The sequence below is a fragment of the Kogia breviceps genome, chromosome 1 (genome assembly GCF_026419965.1).
Source record: "Kogia breviceps isolate mKogBre1 chromosome 1, mKogBre1 haplotype 1, whole genome shotgun sequence".
NCBI lineage: Eukaryota > Metazoa > Chordata > Mammalia > Artiodactyla > Physeteridae > Kogia > Kogia breviceps.
Genome location: NC_081310.1, coordinates 149,289,880 through 149,312,171, shown reverse-complemented (window position 1 = coordinate 149,312,171; position 22,292 = coordinate 149,289,880). Strand labels below are relative to the sequence as shown.

Sequence of the window (22,292 nt, the reverse complement as noted above, 5' to 3'; positions counted from 1 at the left end):
AGCAAAGAAACCCCCAAAATAACAATTATTCTAGAGGAAAGAAGTTTATTTTTCTCACAGGTCTGCATCTGGAAATGGGCACTGCCTGGTGTCTTGGACCCAAGCTCCTTACCTGTTGTTGCCCTTCAGTGTGGGAACTCCATTCCGTGCATCACTTCAGGGCCTGGGGGACACTAACTTCAGCTATCAGAGCTTATTCCAGCTGCCAGGAAGGAGAAAAGAGAAGGGAAGGGCAACCTTCTTCCTTTTAATGATAATTTCTGGAAAGTTACACTTATAGCTTATATTTCATTATCCAGAGCTTAGTAGTACAACTAGAGACAAATGAAGCTGAGAAATGTTATTTTTATTCTGGAAAGACAAATAGCTAAAAATATTTGCTTCTATTATTCAAAAAGAAAGGAGTAATGGATATCAGACCTTATTAACAGAGTTTTTAATGGTGAGGGGTTTTTAATATTCTAGGAAATATGGAGAGAAAGCCATAAGCTAGTGTTAAGTAGAACTCTTCTTAGAAGATAAGTAATGCATGCATTCAGTTATTCAACAAGCATTTATTGAGAGTGGTCCTGAGAGCCTAGAGTAGTTCAAGGTGTAAAGGGAGTTATCCGTGTGAGTCAGTGATCAAAGCTGTGAGAGCAGCTGTGATGGTCAGGGAGAGAGTGTAAAGGCCTGGCACAAGACCTCTGAGGAACATCAGAAGGAACCTTTAAGAGCAGTGCCCAGGCAGTGCGGGAGAGGTGGAGCGCTTAACCTTAGGTAAGATGAAAAGCACCTCTTCCAGTTTCACAAGAGAGACTAAAGACCTTAGGCCTGTGGACACCTCAGAGAGAGCCCAGCACCTTCAGTCTTCTGCCCCATCAGCCTTATAATTTATTAACTTCTTTTCTGTTCCATTCTGGCCTTAACCATCATTTTATGTGTATGTTATAGGTTTAAAACTTTGGAAATAAGAGTAGGGAAGAGTCTACAGTATAATATTATGTTTCCTCTGCACACTTTTATATTTGTAGAATGCAACCCAAATATACTTTCTACATAGTACTTCAAGAGATTTAAGAATAGAATAAAAAGCAGCATACCTTATCCTTTTTAAAAATGTGTTTATTTGCTTGCTTGTACTTATCTACACAAACTAGAAGAGAGTGGAAATTTTGACCTGTATGGTATTTTTTTTTCAAGCTTTCTTTTTTTGTGGTTCTATAATTTATTTTATAATTAGCTGTTAGTCCTCATCCACATTGGCTGTAGATTTCTTTTTTTATTTTTGGCCGCGCTACACACAGCCTGTGGGATCTTAGTTCCCCAACTAGGGATCAAACCCGTGCCCCCTGGACTGGAAGCACAGAGTCTTAACCACTGCACTGCTAGGGAAGTCCCTGGCCTGTATAGTATTTTATATCTCTTGGAGCTATTTCTAAAGGTTTATGATTTTAGTTGAATGTTGTTTATTCTAATATAATGATTTCTAGAAGGTAATATGTATTTCATTATTGTTTATTATAGTTTATATTAAGGTATATTAAAAAGCAATATGATTTCTTATGTGTTCTTGACTATTCTTAAAATAGCCAGTAATATAAAAATGTGATATATTGGCAGGTTGAAACTTTCAGAGGAGATTTCTTTGACATATAGAAAAGGTATTTAAATTCTGCCTAAGTTGTAATTTGAAAAGAAAATAAGGTAGCATTTATTCTTAATGGAGTTTGTAAGTTAGAGCTAAAAGCAAATCATGTATAAACCCCCTACTTACATACACTACCTGATCATTTGATTATATATCCTTAGAATCATATAAAAATGAATAGGATATTAGAAAACTTAATTTTATAATTAAAAACAATTTAAAAACCTCTACTCTGTGGTTGCATGTACAAATAGGGTTTTATATCTAAGCCTGAGTATTAAAACGTGCTGTGCTGGTGAATTCTTTTTTCCTTTTTTCTTCTTCCGTTTGTTTGTTTTTTGTTTGTTTTTTGTCTGCTACAAAATCTACATTTGCCTGTTTCTTTGGAAATTAACATTATAGTGTTTTTTATATTTAATTTAATTGTAGTCTTTAAGAAAGCTTTCAGTTTCACTTATGACATGGTAGTTCATTTGGATACCTTCGTAGATAAGTCATTCATCCTTGTTGGCTGACAATACCTGCCCCCACTTCGGTGACTTCCCATTGTAATTATCTAAGGGTTCTCATGGTCTTGCCCCCATCTCTTTACACATCCCCCTGATGTTTTCTGTGCCCCTTACCCTCTCGGTTCCCCCTGTAGTGGTAGTTCCTCCAGAACGCCATCCTCTTCCTTGCCTCAGAACCTTCGCACACAGTTTTTCCCTGCCTAATAATACTTTCTCCATTCTCTTAACTCAAACCTTACTTCCTTAAGGAAGACCTCCTTGATGTCCAGTTCAGATACAGATACTTTTACTATACATGCCCTGTGGTGCTTTTTCTTTATACCTTTTACCTGAGTTTGTCTTATGATTATTAGATTAATTCTGTCTCTTCCATTAGGTGATAACTTTCCAGACTGGGTCTCCACTGTCCATCAGCACCTAGCACCATGCTTGTGAAGTGATAAGTATCACTAAAAACTTTTTCAAGTGAGTGAATGAGTAAGCATAATTTTCAGCCTTTATACTTCATACTGGAGACCTAAGCAAAGTTCACTTTTATATTACTGATTCTGATCAAGAAAAATACATAAATTTAACCCACTCTTATCTTTGGAATTAAAAAATACATATAGTGTAGTAAAAAGCACCTTTTATATAGAGTCAGAAGATCTGTATTCAAATTTTAGCTCAATCCCTTTCCAGTTGTGCCATCTCAGTCAAGCCACTTAAACTTTCTGGACTTCACGTTATTCTTCTTCAATATACATAGCTAATGCTTACCTTGAATATTAGTTTGAGGATTAAATGGAAAAAAAACATACATGAAGGAGCCTGTTGCAGTACCTAATATAAAACTCATTCTCAGTATATATTATTTGCATTGGAGTAGAATTAGTCGTTATTATCTTCTGTGTTCATCATAACTGTTTTTGATAGCTCTAAGCTAAAAGTCACGTAATTATTTAAGTGAACCCAGTGGTTCTGAGAGTGCAACCCCCCACTGCCACACCCCCGCATGTCAGTCAATGGAACCTTTTTTTTTTTTTCTATTCTTCTATCTCATGGGATAGAATTGGGGACCAAGGAGTTAAGGATTTCAGTTCCAACTTTGGGTCTTCATTGCTGTGCGCGGGCTTCCTCTAGTTGCGGTGAGCAGGGGCTGCTCTTCCTTGCGGTGCGCGGGTTTCTTACTGCAGTGGCTTCTCTTGTTGTGGCTCGCAGGCTTTAGGGCGCAGTCTCAGTAGTTGTGGCGCACGGATTTAGTTGTTCTGTGGCATGTGGGATCTTCCCAGATGAGGGATCAAACCTGTGTCCCCTGCATTGGCAGGTGGATTGTTAATTACTGTACTACGAGGGAAATCCTAGAACTTAAACTTTTTTGTTGGCGTCTTCGGGTATGTGGAATACAACATGCTTCCTTTCATCAGCAGCTTTCCTACAGAATATTTATGTGGTTTCCTTCCTAAATCTCAGGTGTTGTTTTGGCAAATGCAGATCTCGATCACAACATAACCTTGAATAAATTTTCACAGGCTAACTTTTTTTAAAAAATAGACTATCTTATTTATTTATTTTTTATTGTGGTAAAAAAGTATTGTGAATACTGCTGCTATGAACATGGGTATACAAATATCTCTTCAGTACTCTAGTTTAAATCCTTCTGGCAGGAGTGGGATTGCTGGATCATATGGTAGTTTTATTTTTAATTTTTTGAAGAAGTCTGTACTGTTTTCCATATCAGTTGCTCCATTTTACAGTCCCACCGACAGTGGACAGGCTTCCAACTTATTCATCCTTGCTGACACTTCTTATTTGTGGTTTTTGATAGTAACCATCCTAATGAGTGTGAAGTGATATTTCATTGTAGGTTTGATTTTCAGTTCTCTGAGATGATTGGTGATGTCGAACATCTTTTCATATGCTCGTTGGCCATTTGTGTATCATCTCTGGAGAAAAGTCTATTCAAGTCCTTTGTCCATTTTTAAACTGGGTTATTTAATTTCTTGTTGGATTGTAGGAGTTCTTTATATATTCTGGATATGAATCCCTTATCAGATATATGATTTGCAAGTATTTTCTCCTATTTTATAGCTTGCCTTTCCACACTGTTGATTGTGTCCTTTGATGAACAAAAGTCTCAAATTTTGATGCAGTCCCATTTGTCTATTTTTGTTTTTGTTACCTGTGCTTTTGGTGTTATATCCAAGAAATTATTGACAAAGTCATGAAGCTTTCCCTTGTGTTTTCTTCTAGAAATTTTATAGTTTTTGATAAAATACTTATGTATGTATTTGTTTAAGACTTTTTTATTCAGAGCAGTTTTAGGTTCACAGCATAATTGAGCAGGAAGTTAACAGTTACCATATGCTTCCTGCATGACCCATTCCCCCCCTCCACAACGACAACTTCCTGCACTATCAACATCCTCCACCAGAGTGATACATTTGTTACAATTGATGAACCTACATTGACATGTCATTATCACACAAAGTCTGTAATTTACATTAGGGTTCACTCTTGGAGTTGTGCATTCTATGGCTTTGGGAAAATGTATAATGACATGTATCCATCATTATAGTATCATACAGAATAGTTTCACTTCCCTAAAAAATTTTCTGTGCTCTACACATTTATCTCACCCTCCCCAGTAAGGAGTTAACTTTTAATCAGGAAAATTTTGAACTGTTCAGAAGATACCACCATCAAAGTATTCATTGTCCAAACTGCAGAACTACAAGACACTGATGAAATTTTCAGTCACCTGGTTTAGTAGTCATTGAAGTAAGAATTTAATCAGGACAATATTCCCTTTCTGTCAATAAATCTTTATTAACAAAAGCTTCAAAGCTAAAAACTTTAAGAGGTAAAACTTCTTTACATTATTTTAGAGGATGACACTTTTTTAGGGTAGTTTCACAAGTATTCTTTATTTGATCATTTTAAAGATACTGTGAGACAATTAAGGCAGGCAAGATTATTTTCATTTAACTCGTGACCAGACTGAGGCTGGACAAAGGTAAATGATTCGCCCAAGATTTCATGGTTAGAAAGTAGAGTCCTGGGAATTCCCTGGCGGTCCAGTGGTTAGGACTCCTTGCTTTTGCTGCCGAGGGCCTGGGTTCGATCCCTGGTCAGGGAAATAAGATCCCACAAGCTGCGTGGCACAGCCAAAGGGAAAAAAAAAAAAAAAAAGAAAGTAGAGTCCAGGTTCTTAACCCCAGGTCTGATTTTTCTCTCCACTACACCATGTTGCCTCTCCTCTTGACTTGGAAACAAATGTGAATATGCTATCAGCCTATTGAAGAAGTAAATGAGATCTTTCTAGTGACTGGTTTCTTTGCCTAAACTCTGTTTAAAACATCACAGCATCTGACGTGCTCCGGGATGAAATTGTTAAACAAAAGTTTTGCTATTGTTTAAAGTTACATGAGCATAATTAATTATGTATGAATCATATTATGACAAATTATAGAATTAGTCTTCTTTCTCATAAAACCTCTGAAAGTGTCATGGGATACTATCTTGTCATTATTTGAAAATTAAATATTAAAATATACAATGTACTTTGCAACCTTATGCCTGTTACTTTAACTCTCTTAGCCTGTTTCTTTATTTTTAAAATAAAGACAATGATAATAATTTTAGAAAGCAGCGCTACGTAATTAAAACTGGCTTGTGTGGTACTTTAAGGAGCTCTCCAACTGCAGGAGCTAAGGGAGGAAAGTTATAGCTGGTTAGGGAACAAAACTCAGGTACAGTTCCTACTATTACATTAAACTAGCCACTTATATATACTCTTTAATTCTATCTTCTCAAATTCGTGGGACAAGTGATTGTTCTTTTTTTAAAGATGGGAATGTGAAGTTGAGTGACTTGAAGAAGGTCAACAGATGCAATGTGGCATCAGTGGAATTCGAACAGTACTTCTTTTTTGACTTCACCATGTGAAGATCTTTCTAAAGCTTGTGTACTTTTTTTTGATTGACTCTGGCTCCGTATACCTAAAAGATAGTGTTTCTAATAATATTAAAACATGAATTACCCAAAAAAGTTGTTCTCAGCTTAATTTTGGAGTCTTTTATTACAATTTAATTCTTAGGGAAAATAAAACTCTGTGTTTATTAGAAATTTTGATTAATCCAAATAACCTGTTTCTTGATTAATTCAGATAATGAAGAATTTGTAAGTTTGTGTTTCCATAATTTATTCATATGTTTATGCTGCACCTCCTCTAGGCCAGTAACTCTAACTCGACAAAGCAGGTAGTTTCTCCCCTTATGATAGCAGAGGGCACAAACAATAAACAACTGAAGACACCTACACAAAATACTGTCAGATCTCAGCTAGAAATCCACTTCTTCCCTGAATCTTGCTCTGATGGTTATTGGAACTAATATGTATGTACAGGGCCCTGGGCAAACATAACCAGATGGTTTCCTACGCAAGTATGCAGAGGGAAATTTGCTTCCAAAGTATCAGTTCCTAAGGGGGCCAGGTAACTTGGCAAATATTACGTTATATTCCTTTTTCTGCATTCTACTACAGTTTGCTTTAATTATTGGAAACCCATTTCCCCCCCTCCAGAAAATGTAATTAAACACCTTAATGCTGTCAGTGCCACTGCTGATCACCGTGATCTGTTGCTAGTGTGAAGCTTTTGTTGAGCATTATTGCATGACTGGGTAACGACCAAGAAGCAAAATCAGCCCAACTCTAACACAGTTCTACTATGCTATAACCATAATGAACTCGCAACTCTGAGCTTTTATAGTGATTAAAGAGTCATATTCTATGTTCTCTTGATATTTAAAATGTACAACAAATGATTGTAAAAAGTGCTTTTAAAAAATTATTATTATTATTTTTTGTGTGTGTGTGTGGTACATGGGCCTCTCACTGTTGTGGCCTCTCCTGTTGTGGAGCACAGGCTCCGGACACGCAGGCTCAGCGGCCATGGCTCACGGGCCCAGCCGCTCCGCGGCATGTGGGATCTTCCCAGACCAGGGTACAAACCTGTGCCCTCTGCATCGGCAGGCGGACTCTCAACCACTGTGCCACCAGGGAAGCCCCTTAAATTAATTTTTATTGGAGTATAGTTGCTTTACAATGTTGTGTTAGTTTTTACTATACAGCAAAGTGAATCAGCTATACATATACATTTATCCCCTCTTTTTTGGATTTCCTTCCCATTTAGGTCACCATAGAGCAATGAGTAGAGTTCCCTGTGCTATACAGTAGGTTCTCATTAGTTATCTATTTTTTACATAGTATCAGTGTATATATGTCAATCACAATCTCCCAATTCATCCCACCCTTCTTTCCCCCGGGTATCCATACATTTGTTCTCTATGTCTCTGTCTCTATTTCTGCTTTGCAAATAAAATCATCTATACCATTTTTCTAGATTCCACATATATGCGTTGATATACGATATTTGTTTTTCTCTTTCTGACTTACTTCACTCTGTATGGCAGTCTCTGAGTCCATCCACATCTCTACAAATGAACCAATTTCGTTCCTTTTTATGGCTGAGTAATATTCCACTGTATATATGTACCACATCTTCTTTATCCATTCCTCTGTTGATGGGCATTAGGTTGCTTCCCTGTCCTGGCTATTGTAAATAGTGCTGCAATGAACATTGGGGTGCATGTGTCTCTTTGAATTATGTTTTTCTCTGGGTATATGCCCAGTAGTGGGATGGCTGTGTCATATGGTAGTTCTATTTTTAGTTTTTTAAGGAACCTCCATACTGTTCTCCCTAGTTGCTGTATCAATTTACATTCACACCGACAGAGCAAGAGGGTTCCCTTTTCTCCACACCCTCTCCAGAATTTATTGTTTGCAGATTTATTTTTTAATTACTTTTGGCTTTTCTCAGTGCTGTTTTCAAAATCAAAACATTACTGGTTTGTCTCAAGACTTAATAAAAATCTGAAGTCAGTAACAATCAAACTCTTTTTATACTTTGTTTTCTAGCATCTCTAAGGGTCATTAAGGCGTTTTGAGCGTGGTTAGAGACTTCTCTTGGTTTTTAGACATTTTTCTTTAATGTGTTTAAGAATTACATAGAGATAAGTTTATTTTAAAAAAAAAAGTGATGACTCCTTGGCTGTATCACAAGATTTAGATTTAGTAGATATGACATGGAGCCCAGTCAACTGCATTTTATACACAACTACCTTGGGTGATCTGTGGACCACACTTTGGGAAACACTCGTTTGGGTGTAATGGTGCTGTTGCAGAAAGGCCTCACTGGGCATATCCATCAAGACTGATGATGTGTGATACAGCCACTATGGAGAACAGTATGGAGGTTCCTTAAAAAACTAAAAATAGAACTACCATACGACCCAGCAATCCCACTACTGGGCATATACCCTGAGAAAACCATAATTCAAAAAGAGTCATGTACCAAAATGTTAATTGCAGCTCTATTTATAATAGCCAGGACATGGAAGCAACCTAAGTGTCCATCAACAGATGAATGGATAAAGAAGATGTGGCACATATATACAGTGGAATATTACTCAGGCATAGAAAGGAACAAAACAGTTATTTGTAGTGAAGTGGATGGACCTAGAGACTGTCATACAGAGTGAAGTAAGTCAGAAAGAGAAAAACAAATACCATATGCTAACACATATATATGGAATCTAAAAAAAAAAAGAAAAAAAATGGTCAGAAGAACCTAGGGGCAAGATGGGAATAAAGACACAGACCTACTAGAGAATGGACTTGAGGATATGGGGAGGGGGAAGGGTAAGCTGGGACAAAGTGAGAGAGTGGCATGGACATATATACACTACCAAATGTAAAATAGCTAGTGGGAAGCAGCCACATAGCACAGGGAGATCAGCTCGATGCTTTGTGACCACCTAGAGGGGAGGGATAGGGAGGGTGGGAGGGAGGGAAATGCAAGGGGGAAGAGATATGGGGACATATGTGTATGTATAACTGATTCACTTTGTTATGAAGCAGAAACTGACACCGTTGTAAAGCAATTATACTCAAATAAAGATGTTAAAAAAAAAAAGACTGATGATGTGAACCTATATGTTTGAGCATGGGTGCAGATGTAACCATCTTCCTTAATTAGGGTGAATTAACTTTCCTGCATGCTAATTTCATTTTATATTTTAAGCCTAAATGTAGTCAGTGAGCTTGCACTTTACCTTTGTAGATAGCATTTGTCAACTGCATCTGCCTCCCTGAATGATTGCCTTGCCCTGCATCCCTCATTATCAGAGGGATTTAGCAGACTGGTCAGTTTTATCATAGCATGAAATAAGGAATTGGGGTGAGATTTGTGAAAATGAGAGGCAAAGATAGCCCACCTACAACTTCAGTTTAGACCTGGCCTTATTGCCCCAGTATCTGAGACTTAGAATAGTGAATCTGGCCTAATTAATGAGGACTTTTGGATTCCATTCCTGGTTTTGCTGTTTGTTTCCAATTGACCTCTCTCATCCTTGGTGTCCTTGATCATGAATGCCCTCGACTGGTTTGTTTCCTTCTCCAAACTAAATGTGATTCTTAAGAGTTTAGATAGCGATTACAGAAGTCAGATCTTTCTTTGCCTGCTCTTAAGTGATGGAAAGAAACAGTCCAATCATATCTGGAATTTCTTATGCTTTTGATAGTACCTAATTCAATCTTTATTTCTTTCTCTTTTAATTCACCCTTATATCCTTAGCAGGTAGCCTAATGCCTGGCCCAGAGCAGGCATTCAATATTTTTTTTTTTTTTAGGAATACATAGAGTGGAGTCGCTCCTTTCTCTGATTCCTTAAGTTCCCTTTTCTGTTACAGCTGACACCTTAACCCAATTTATATCCATTTCCTGTTACTCTTGGGTTGCATAGTAATGGCCTCCTAAATGGTCAGGTTCCCCATTCCTCTCCTCTGAGCCATCCTCCCCAGAGTTGAGTGCTAATTCATCCTCAAAGAGTGTTCAAAGTGTTTCGTCCCTCTCTGCCTGATCTAGCAGCAGTTCCAGGCTTACTTCCCCTTCATTCTTGGGCTCCAGGCTGAATTCAGCTGCTCTCTGTTGTTGATACCACAACCCAGCCCATTTAAACTAAATTGTCACCTCCTTGTGCTTCACTCCTTGTCTTCAAGGATCGACCTTGGTTTCCTTGTTCCTCTTAACCTTCCTTTACCTCAGATATCCAAACAGTTCATAAGCCTTATTGATTTTTTTCTTTCGAATTATTTCCTACCACCACATGCAAGCTGAATTCTAATTTTTTCTCCACCTTTTTTTTTATAGTCTTTCTCTTGGTCTTCCTCTTTTCTCATCTCTCCTCTTCGAGTTGTCCTATGTGTACTGCTGCAAATTAATCTTCCAAAGGCTAGACTATAGGGATTGCCTGTGTGTTCTAGGTCTCCCCCTAAATCATGAATTCCAAAAGGACTGAGGCAGTTTTCAGAGTTCACTTCTGCCACTCTACCACATGTGGACACAACATGCTTCTCGATCTTTCTTATGTGGTGGGTAAGCATATGGGATTTGGAGTGAGGCAGACCCGAATCTGAACTCTAGGTCTGCCAATCCCTAAATGTACGTTTGGGCAAGTTCCATAACCTCCATGATCCTCAGTTTCATCATCTGTAAGATGGGATGATTATACCTTATAGGATTGTTAGGAGGGTTTTATTTTGCTTTTCTTTTAGTTGTGAAAATTTTCAAACATTTGCAAACCTGAAGGAGAACAGTGAGTGAATTCCCATATATTGTTCTCCTGGACTTAGTAATTAACCAGGTTTTGCTGTAGTATTTGTTTTACCTATCCTTTATTTTTCTTTATTGAAATAGTTTAAAAACCATTCTCAGACTTGTCATTTCATTCATACATATACATCTCTAAAAGTACAACTATAATATTGTGCAATGTATATTATACAATATGTATAATTGTGTATATATACAATACATATACACACAGTGTAACCCAATAATTGTGTGGTTTAATCTAATATATAATCCATAATCAAATTTCTTTATTGTCTCAAAATGTAGTTGGCTTGTTCAAATCGGAATTCAAACAGGATTCTCACATTACATTATTTTATTAAGTCTCTTTTTAAAAAATAAGTTTATTGAAATATATACAAACAGAAAACTGTACCACAGTTTGATGAATTTTCACCCACCAAACAGAACATTACTACCACCCAGAATCACTTCATGCCCCCCTTTGATTCACTATTTCTTCTCTCTTCCCCAAAGGTCAACACTGTCACTGTCTTGACTTCTAAAACCATAGATTAGCTTTGCCTGGTTTTAAACTTGATAAAAATGGAATCGTGTGGTGTATACACTTTTCTTTCTTGGTTTCTTTCATTCAACAGTATGTTTCTAATATTCAAACATGTTGTTGCCTATAGCAGTACTTGTTTGTTTTCATTATTGAATAAAGTTCCACTGTATGGATATGCCACAATTTGTTTATCCAATTTACGAGAATGGACGTCTTGAGGACTATATTTCATAATACCGTATATGCAAAGGGATCAACATAGTGTCTAACAGAGAAAGTTCAATTATATGAATACAGTGCCTTATGTTTAAAATTTGCTCATTGCATATTGATCCATTTGAATTTTGTTTCATCTAATGGGAAAATTTTAGATTTTCACTATTGAGTATTTTTTTTCTCACACTGTGGTCTCTTAAGGAAATAATTGTAATGATTCTTGTTCTAATTGACAGCCTGAATTATGTCACTTTAAAATTATGGTTGCTTTCCTTTTCCATTCTTGTATCTAAAATGGATTGAATTTTTGTGAATGAAAGGAAGGAAATGACTTAGCTTTTCTGTTTTCCTTCCGAGTTCTGTATATACTTTTTGTTTAATTCTAGCCCTGACTCTCACCTGAGATTATTGACTCCAGAACCGAAGTCTTTGGTTTCAAATCCCTATTTTACCACTCACTAGCTGTGTTACTGTGCAGGTTACCTGTCCTCTCTGTGCCTTTGTTTCCTCATCTGTAAATTTGGGGATAATAATACCTATATCACAGGGTTTTTATAAAAGTTAAATGAGTTAAACTATAGTAAAGTGCTTAGAACAATGTCTAGCTGTTATTTTCATACTTAACTGTAGTTCTCATGTTTTATGTCTCAATTATTAATTTCTATCTGTAGGTCCACATGATATGATCAAATTTATATACTGGCAAGAACATCTATATTTAAGAGGAAAGTTTGTTTATTTATCACGTCAACTATGGTTTCTTTACGCTGACACATTTTCATTATTTTCTTTATTTGGTCTGGAATTTCACTTGAGATTTGCTCCTTCCTGCTAGAGTTCACGTGCTGTTTCTTCTGATTGGTTATGAGCTTTTTTCCATATGTTTTTACTTCTTAAATCTGCATGTACTAACAGAGAACTGAAAGTTGGTTACTGTGTAAGAAAATTAGATTAAGAGATGCTTCCTGTAACCTGATTATTTAAAAGTGGAAAGGTTGTATTTAATGTATAAGAAACATATTTAAGTATTTTCTCTGTATTAAATTATTTTGTGTTGTTTGGAAACAGACCAGGTACCTAAATGCTTCTAAAATTGTATTGGGTCATTATTCTGGTGTGTTGAACATTTGTTATTAAAATACTGGGCAGTGACTTGAATTGTTTCTGTCTTGGGAGAAAGGCTCTGTTACTTAGCAACACCTAATATCCTATGATGATACGAAAACACCCTGAGACCCTACTGGAGAAAGCTTATTGGCTTTTGTGGACAAGGAAAAACGTTGATGCTTTGATACAGAATTATGAGCAAATTGGGATTCCTTTCTTCAGATAACATTGTCACAGGGCTGGAAAATCCATGTTTAAAGCAAGTGTGCCTATTCGGCTGAGTCAAAAGACTGTTCTCTCTCTCTCTCTAGTTATTCTAGTCTGATGTTCATTCAGAGGTACTTGAGTAAAGCCTGGTGCCAAAAGAAGTGGGTTACTTATCTCCTAATCTCTGATTTGTATTTAGAAATGGAAGGCATCTAGGTTATTTGGGATATAGGAACTACTACCACGTGACTAACACTGGAAGTCAATGAAAGTCAATATAAAGGTTGGCTGTTTGTTACAAATATTTCTAGGAAGTACCAGTAACAGGTATGTTACTAAAAGCTAGTACTTACATGATTTGTGTGTGTGTGTGGAGGGGGGCGGGTGTTGGTATATAGGAAACGAAGTATGGGTTCTTTGTATTTTTTTTTTCTTAATTTTAGAGAAGAAACTTATTGGCTTCAAATGTTATTTTATTATTTTTAATAGTAGTATTATTTTACTCTTTATCCCACCTCTTCAATTTTTTTTAGTGAAATCAAAATTAATGTTTCAGGAAAACTGTTCTCTTTATACCTTTTCCCCCCACATATCCTTTTCCTCACTCACTGGTTGCCATGGAAACAACTCCCTGCAGCTATTAGAGCAAATGCCAGGCAGTGTGGGTTTCCCCTGTAGTGGGATCACATGTCTGAGGCTGTAGAGCAGTTTGTGCTGACTCAGCCATGCACAGGATGACCTCAGCTATGATTTCTCTCTTAAATGCTGAGTGAGCAAACTTGCTTGTCGTGTCTTGATTTTTCAAAGATGAGAATTCAGATCTGTTTCCCCCCACACACACTAATTTTGTTTTCCTTCTCCCCTTTTGAAATTCTAGATCACCTTTTTTTATACCCACAGAGTAGAAGCAATTGGTAATGGAAGTTACAGAAAACATCTGAAATTGGAGAAGGAGAGGTGCAGCCTAGGAGGCTGGGAGATAGAGGGAGAAAGACTGAGATTGAGATTTCAAAGTAATCTATTGTATAGTCAAGATAAATCTCTTATTTAATCCTGAGGTATGATTGTGGAGCCAGAGATAATCTCCATATCAGATTAGTTTTGTGTCAGGCATATTTAAAGGCTGCCTTAAATTTGGTATCTATGAACTTTATGGTTGACTGTCATGTCCGCTGTAGAAAAAAATTTTTGCGTTGCATGGGAGATTAGTCTGTTATTTACAGACTCAGCTGCCCAAGAGAATCATCTAAGGACCTTGTTACAAAGAAAACTTTACCCTGTTTCTAAATTTTTCCCCAGACTTGCTGGCCCAGGATCTGTTGGTAGAGCCTAGTCATGATTCTGTTTTATAGGCTCTAAAGGTAATTTTTAGGTAGCCAGCCTGGCAGATAATCTAAGGAGACTAAGCCTGGGAACCATTGTTTGAGTTCCCTTAAGTGAACTTCTTATTATTTAAAATTCTACCAGTCTAAGAGATAGCTGTGATGTGAGAGTACAAAGCTCTTAGGTTCAGCAGACCTGGCCCAAACACTGGCCAAATCACCTTAACTCTCTGAGTGTCAGTCCACTCACCTGCAAAAGGAGATGTTTACAAAGGTGTGGGAAGGATTCAATGACATGATGAACTGCGAAATGTTTTTTTCATGTAAGGAGATATACGATAATATGAGTATTCTAAAGATAGCTTCTTTTACTGAGGGAGAAATTGGAAATCATTTTTGTTCTTTGAGATGTTATTGGAGAAATTTAACATGATTTGGTAAAGAAAAATTGAACTACAAACTAGAAGACCTTAGTTTCTAGCTATAAATTAGCATTATAGCATTATATTCATTTCTTCAGTCTTATTTTTATTTATAAATTGGGGGGGGGGTACGTGCTGTAAGAGAAGGTAGCTTTACATGATACCTTAGTTTCTTTCGCTTGATTTGTCTCTGATTTTATGAAATGGTGAAAACATGGCATTTAATTTATCTGAAAAGTTGGACCTGTCATCTTTTAAGTCCCTTATAGTTATGGGTTTGAATAAACATTGTAGGATAACTCAAATTCTGAGGCCTGAAAATCATGATACAAATTTAACTGAAAATTAAAGATCATATGTGTTACAGAGTATTTGGCATTTTTTTGTGTGTGCATGACCACTTAATCTCCTTTATTACACTTACAAATAAAATACTTGTCCACAACATTTTCTTAAGACTTCATATTTTTAGAGTAGTTTAGGTTCATAGCAAAATTGAAAAGGATGTACAGAATTTTCCATATACACCCTGCCCTACACATACATAGCTGCCACTGTTATAAAAATCTCCCATTCAAAGTGGTACATTTGTCACAATTGATTAACCCACATTGACACATCATATTCACCCAAAGTCAGTAGTTTACCTTAGCATTCACTGTTGGTGTTGTATATTCTAAGAGTTTGGAAAAATGTATAATGACATGTATGTATCATTATAGTATCACACATTACTTTCTCTGTTCTAAAATCCTCTGCACTCTGCTTCTACATCATATTGAAACTGGAATGCAAAGTTGTCTTCGTTACTAACATATATTATTATTATTTTTTAACATCTTTATTGGGATATAATTGCTTTACAATGCTGTGTTAGTTTCTGCTGTATAACAAAGTGAATCAGCTATACGTATACATATATCCCCATATCCTCTCCCTCTTGTGTCTCCCTCCCTCCTTCCCTCCCTATCCCACCCCTCTAGGTGGTCACAAAGCACCGAGCTGATCTCCCTGTGCTATGCGGCTGCCTCCCACTAGCTGTCTGTTTTACATTTGGTAGTGTATATATGTCAGTGCCACTCTCACTTCATCCCGGTTTACACTTCCCCCTCTCCGTGTCCTCAAGTCCATTCTCTACGTCTGCGTCTTTATTCCTGTCCTGCCCCTAGGTTCTTCAGAACCATTTTTTTTTTTTTAGATTCCATATATGTGTTAGCATATGGTATTTGTTTTTCTCTTTTTGACTTACTTCACTCTGTATGACAGACTCTCGGTCCATCCACCTCACTGCAAATAACTCAATTTCATTTCTTGTTATGGCTATTATTCCATTGTATATATGTGGCATCTGGCATTTTTATTGTCTTACTGCTCTTCCTGTTTCATGATGCACCAAAAAAAAAAAAGAGAGAGAGAGAGAGAGAGAAAGAAAAGATAAAGTATCAATCTCTTTGCTTTTCAAGTTTCTTCAGTTTAATAGAGTTGATTTTTAAAAGATATTGTATACACAGTCCTAATGGATTTTGTTACTTTTGAATACAAATCCAAAGAAGAAACAAACCGTTTTTCTACTTCCTTTAACTGAAAGAATGTATTGTCTTTGAAACAAATTGCATTAGACTAATGGTTTTAGGTTTCAGATGGCTTTTATGTAGCATTGTTTGGGGTATTGGCAGAAATGTAAGCAGAGCAATTGAAGAAGTCCTTAGAAATCATCTGTCTATGCTTCCAACTGGCATATATTGTATATATTAACCACCTAATATGTGTCAGGCACTATTAAGTGCAGAAGACAGCAGTGTGCTACATGTACAAGGAACTTCGTGGAGTTTATATTATAGGATAGGGCAATAGAAAGAAAGCAGAAATCTAAAAAGATACTTTCAGATAGTACTGTGAAGACAGACAAAACTGGGTTTGCATCCTTATTATATCAGTTTCTAGCTGGGTGACCTTTGTCAAGGTCAGAGTCTTATTTCCCACATCTAGATGTAGTGATGATAATTTCTACCTGATAAGGTGGTTTTTAGCATAAATGGAGAAAATTTATTGGATGATTTTAGTGCAGTTTCTGTAACTTAGCAGGTCCCCAATAAATTATTACTGAAACTTCATAACTATTCAAGGATACTCAGCTCTTAATTGTTCTAGGATTTGCTTCCTTGCTGAGCTTTATTCTGTTGAGCTTACCCACTTCTCTTATTAAAAAAAAAAAAAAAAAAAAAAAAAAGATAGTTTTTAAAGTCAAGGAAAGCTGAATAACCCTTGTTTAGGTAAATAAAGCTGGAAGAAGTTGGATGCAAGATTATTGGAAATGTCAGCTAAAATGAGTTTTGAGCATTATGCAGTAGAAGTTATATATGACCAGTAGAATGAAAGTTGGCTAGAATATCTATGATATTCAGTGTAGTTTGCAGACATTAATTGGTTTTCCTGACGACACAGTGAAATGGATGGGTGACTTCAGCTGCTGGTATTTTTCTCATAGTTTTTCTCTCTCTGAATTAGAATTATTGATATGTATGCTTGTCTTCAGTGATAGATTTTAAGGTCCTTGAAAACAAATTCAGTAGTGTGCCCTTCACATCACAAGCCTGACATGAATTTGGATTCAATCAATATTTGTTAATTGAAAAAATGGGAATATGCCAGTGTCATAACAAAACAACTGGCCAGAAAAATAGGGCTGGAGGTTTCAAAAATTGGGGACAACAAATCTACAACTTAGTCCCTTGGTGGAATGTTGATAAGGGAACCAATTTTTTGATGGGTCTTTTAAGCCTATAGATAGGGTTTTTTAAAAAAAATAATTGTCATAAAATATACGTAACAAATACACCATTTTAACTACTTTTAAGCGTACAGTTCAGTGGCATTAAGTACATTCACATTGTTGTGCAACTGTGACCACCGTCCACCTCCAAAACTTTTTCATCTTCCCAAACTGAAACCATGGAAAGGGTTTTAATTCCACACTTGCTGGCACACAATTTTAAAGCCACCTCAATGACCTATGAACCATGGGACAGTCACTTGAAACAGTGCTGTTGTTCCTTTGCTCCTCAAGAAGTTGTCCTTGGGACTCCTCAATATAAGTAACTCAAAGAAGAGAATCCGGGGAATAATGATGCTAGAGCCCCTTCCTCTCCTGATTCCCATTGGAGGACTGTGTGCCTGCTTCCTTCATGCCATCATGGGGAATCACTGTTTCCTTTCACAAGTCTCAGTTTCTTTTCCTCAAGATAGACAAAGTTAAAGAAGAAAAAAGTAGGTTTGTCACCAATTTTAACTTAAAACCTCAATATAACTAAATGATGAAAATGAAATCATGGTTGTGTTGTTCCCCTAACATTGGACCCTATGTCCTAGGGATTTTTAGCTAACATCCATTTTAAGGTAACAACCCTATTTTATAAATAAGTTAGTAGAGGTTCAGTATTTGGTCCAAGGAACCAGTGATGTTAAGTGCCTCAGCTAGGACTTGAACCAAATTCTGACCCTTTAGCCCTTGCTGTTTCTGTTCAGCCACAAGAATGCATTGATAGAGATTCACCTTTTGCAGCACAATTTGAGTTGTTCATCATTTGTGATACAGCCACATTTTACCAAAGGAGGATCCCTCGTGTCATTAATCATTTACATGTCTAAGCAGTTGAATGTATAGTTAATGGCCATGAAGGTTATTATTTTTTTGTCTCTGAAGGTTGAACAAGTCAGACAAACTTTGGAACCTGGAAGTCTTTTTATATTAGTTTAACACTAAAACCTTTCTCAGCTCATTCTTTTTTTCAGTCCCCAGGGGCAGAAGATTGCACTAAATGTAAAATCCTTCATAGCATGTTACCATCATTGGCCATCTGAGAGTCTCTGTTTGGTTTTCTTTGCTCCCTTGTATTCCTGTCTCTTTACACCCACTATAATTAACCATTCTAATGTGTTAAATATTTGTGTTTTTGTATATGCACTTGCAAAATATGTGTTGTGGTTTTTGTGCAGAATGTTAATTCGCATAAATATTATTACATAATGATGTTGACCCCATTCTGTTATTTCCCCATTTCATTCAGCACTATTTTGAAAATATCTTTATGTTAATACTAACATTAGTTTATTATTAACTATTAATTTATGTCAAACACAAGAGAGCTTTAAAGTTATTTTTTGTCATTATAGTTTTTCATAGTTTTATTGCACTATGTCCAAAGACATAGCCCGTATGATATTGATTTTTTTGAGACTGATTGGTTTCTTTTATGATCCAATACATAGTCTGTTTCTGTAATTGTTCTGTGTGTGCCTCCCCCAAAATGTGTATTTTCTGTCTGTCAGATGTCACAGTCTCTTACATATAATACCTTGAGCTTATTGTGTTGTTAGTCTTCTGTTTCTTTTTTTAAAAAATCTTTTTCTGCTTTATTATTTTCTGAGAAGGATGTGTTAAAATTTTGTTTTATTTGTTTCCTTAACTGTGGTATCATTTCTTAACCATCTTACCCTATAAATCCTGTAAACAATACAGGTGAAAGTATAAGTGCTCTGGTTGAATCTGGGAGAACAGGTCTTAAATCAAGTGTCCCCTCAAGGCCCCATCCCCAGAGTACCTCAAGGCACCTCTGCAGAGTCCCTAAACTGGAATATTATTTCTTTTTTTAAAAAAATTTATTTATTTAATTTATTTATTTTTGGCTGCATTGGGTCTTTGTTGCTGCACACGGGCTTTCTCTAGTTGCGGCGCGCGGAGGCTACTATTCATTGCACGGGCTTCTCAGTGCCATGGCTTTTCTTGTTGTGGAGCACGGGCTCTAGGCGTGTGGGCTTCAGTAACTGTGGCACACAGGCTCAGTAGTTGTGGCTCACGGGCTCTAGAGCACAGTCTCAGTAGTTGTGGCGCACAGGCTTAGTTGCTCCGTGGCATGTGGGATCTTCCCAGACCAGGGCTCGAACCCATGTCCCCTGCATTGGCAGGCGGATTCTTAACCACTGCGCCACCAGAGAAGCCCTGGAATATTATTTCTGTAAACAAACTGGCAATTAATCTTTTAACCTTGTACTCTTATTTCTTGTCACCCACCCACTAACCCAAACAATTTTTCATTCAAAGCCAGATGGGCTTTCACGTTCTCTTCCTCACCCACCTGCATAGATGCTTTTCCCCTTGTCATTACATCTACCAGGACTCTTCTTCACATAACCAAACTCTGTACCTTATTCAAAACCCTTCTTGTTTATGTAAACAATGAAAACAGTAACTCGAAAAGATATACACACCCCAGTGTTCATAGAAGCATTATTTACAATAGCCAAACAACCTAAGTGTCCATCCATAGATGAATGGGTAAAAGAAATGTGGTATATATATACACAATGGAATACTACTCGGCCATAAAAAAGAAGACCTTGCCATTTGTGACAACACAGGTGGACCTAGAAGGTATTACACTAAGTCAGATAGAGAAGGATAAATACTGTATGATTTCCTATAAATGTGGAATCTAAAAAATAAAACAAATGAACAAACTAAATAAAACAGAAGCAGGCTCATGGATACAGAGAATAAACTGGTGGTCGCCAGAGGTGGGTGGTGGTTGGGCAAAATAGGTGAAGGGGATTAAGAGGTACAAAATTCCAGTTATAGATAAGTCATGGGATGCAAGGTACAGCATAGGGAATATGGTCAATAATATTGTAAAAACTTTGTGTGGTGATAGGTGGTTACCAGACTTATTGTGGTGATCAATTTGTAATGTATATAAATGTTGAATTGCTGTGTTGTACACCTGAAACTAATATAATATTGTAGGTCAACTATACTTTAATTTAAAAAATAAGAGAAAAAAACATTCTCAAATTCTGCTTCTTCCATAAAATCTCTTCTAGCCATATCAATTCTTAGAACTCTAAAAGCAATTATTGCTAGCGCAATTAATTTAATGTTTATTCACTGACCTAATTCACTAATCATTTAGTATTTATTTAGTGACCCGCACTTGTTGGTTGGAATTTCTATTTACATAACTGTAGTTGTTTAATATTTGTTGTATTTGTTTGCTTCCCCTATTTTGCTGTAAAAGCATCTTGAGGGTACCATGTGTTTTGTATGCTCTGTTAAGGTACCCACATAGTGGCTTGTTCTTGGTAGTTGACCAGCAAAAATACTTTGAGTTTATTTACTTCAGTGTTGATATGAATAATTTTATTTCTAATTAGAGGACAGTTTTATGACATTGCAAGTTCTTTGTTTTATTGTATTTTGCTAAATGTGTTCTTTACTATTAACAATAAGCATTATCAGTGAAAGTTCTTTAAGATTCTCTTCAAAATCCTTGTAAAGAGGCAGATTTAACCTCTTTATAAAATAAGCAATCATTAAAAAATAAATGAATAAAATAAGCAGTCATTTATCATTCTTTCAATATAAATTTATGCATAAAATAGCTTTTATGGGTTTAAATTTATCTACTCTTATAAGGCAGTGTTATATCTGGTAAAGTGATGAAATGGACTAGGCTGTCTTCCTTCCCCTACCCCTTAACACTAATTATTTGAGTTAAGTTTTCATCTTGGAAGGTTCCCTCTAAGGACAATGAACTTAAGTCAAGTGTTATAGAGCGTAGAGTTTCAGGATAGTCACAAGCTACTGCTTGGTTATTATTCAGCTGCTAAGATGATTACATCACACGATGGAGTAGTCAGCAAGCCTCTGAGCCCTGGCATCACACCTGGCCTGAGCTGGTGCTGTGTGGGGTACAAGGCATGTCTAAAGCAGTATCATTCCCAACACTGACCTGCCAGTGTGGTTTCGTTGAATCGACACAAGTGAAGTATAACCAGCCAAATCCTAAAATAGGTAATTTAGAGCATAATGGAGATTGCAAGGTGAGACAGAAGATAAAGTAAATGAATTATAAAATACCTATAAGTCATGAGCCGTTAAGTTCTTTAACGTGTATTTTATTTAATTTTCCCAACTTCCGTGATGTGGGTATTATCATGCCCATTTTAAAGAGGAAAAAGTGGAATTCCATAGAGGTAAAATAATGTATTAATTATTGGACATTAAGTAAGTGGTAGATTTGTGTATTGAATTCAGATCTGACAAGTAAATCAACATCCTTAATTCCCCTTGTTTTTACTCACATAACACCCAATATTGTTTTGTACCCTTTGTATACTTTAAAGAAATATAATTATTTAGAATTAATTGTTGATTTTCTTTCCTACTGGGCTGCAAGTCCATGAGAATAGAACCATGTCTGTTTTGTTCAGCACGATATCTCCAAGACCAAACACTTTGCTTGTTAACACAGCTGGTGATCAGTATATATTCTTTGTTTCCATTTTTCTTTTTTTGGAAGGTGGGGGGTGGCAGGGTAGTGCAGGGAGGCCAGGGTTTCCACCACATTGTGTTGACTCTCTTAGCTAAGAAAATAATATGTAGAAAGTCTAGGCCAGTGTGAACCTGAACAATCAGGGAAGGTTTTATGGGTGAGCCAACCTTGTTAGATGGAGATGAAGTAATTTTTAACTGTAACCTACATATAAGGCTATGAGTGACCTCAAGAACTTCGCTCTCAAGAAGGGTCAATTCATTGTAGAGGCATCATCAAAGATGGGGAAATGCCAGTATCTTGCTAATAT

General features: G+C 36.5%; 1 protein-coding gene across 3 annotated transcripts in view; it reads left to right on the top strand.

Annotated features, from left to right (window-relative positions):
* The window catches only part of PATJ (PATJ crumbs cell polarity complex component), a 353,889-nt gene that overhangs the window by 182,878 nt on the left and 148,719 nt on the right, over window positions 1–22,292 (top strand). The window lies entirely within an intron of this gene.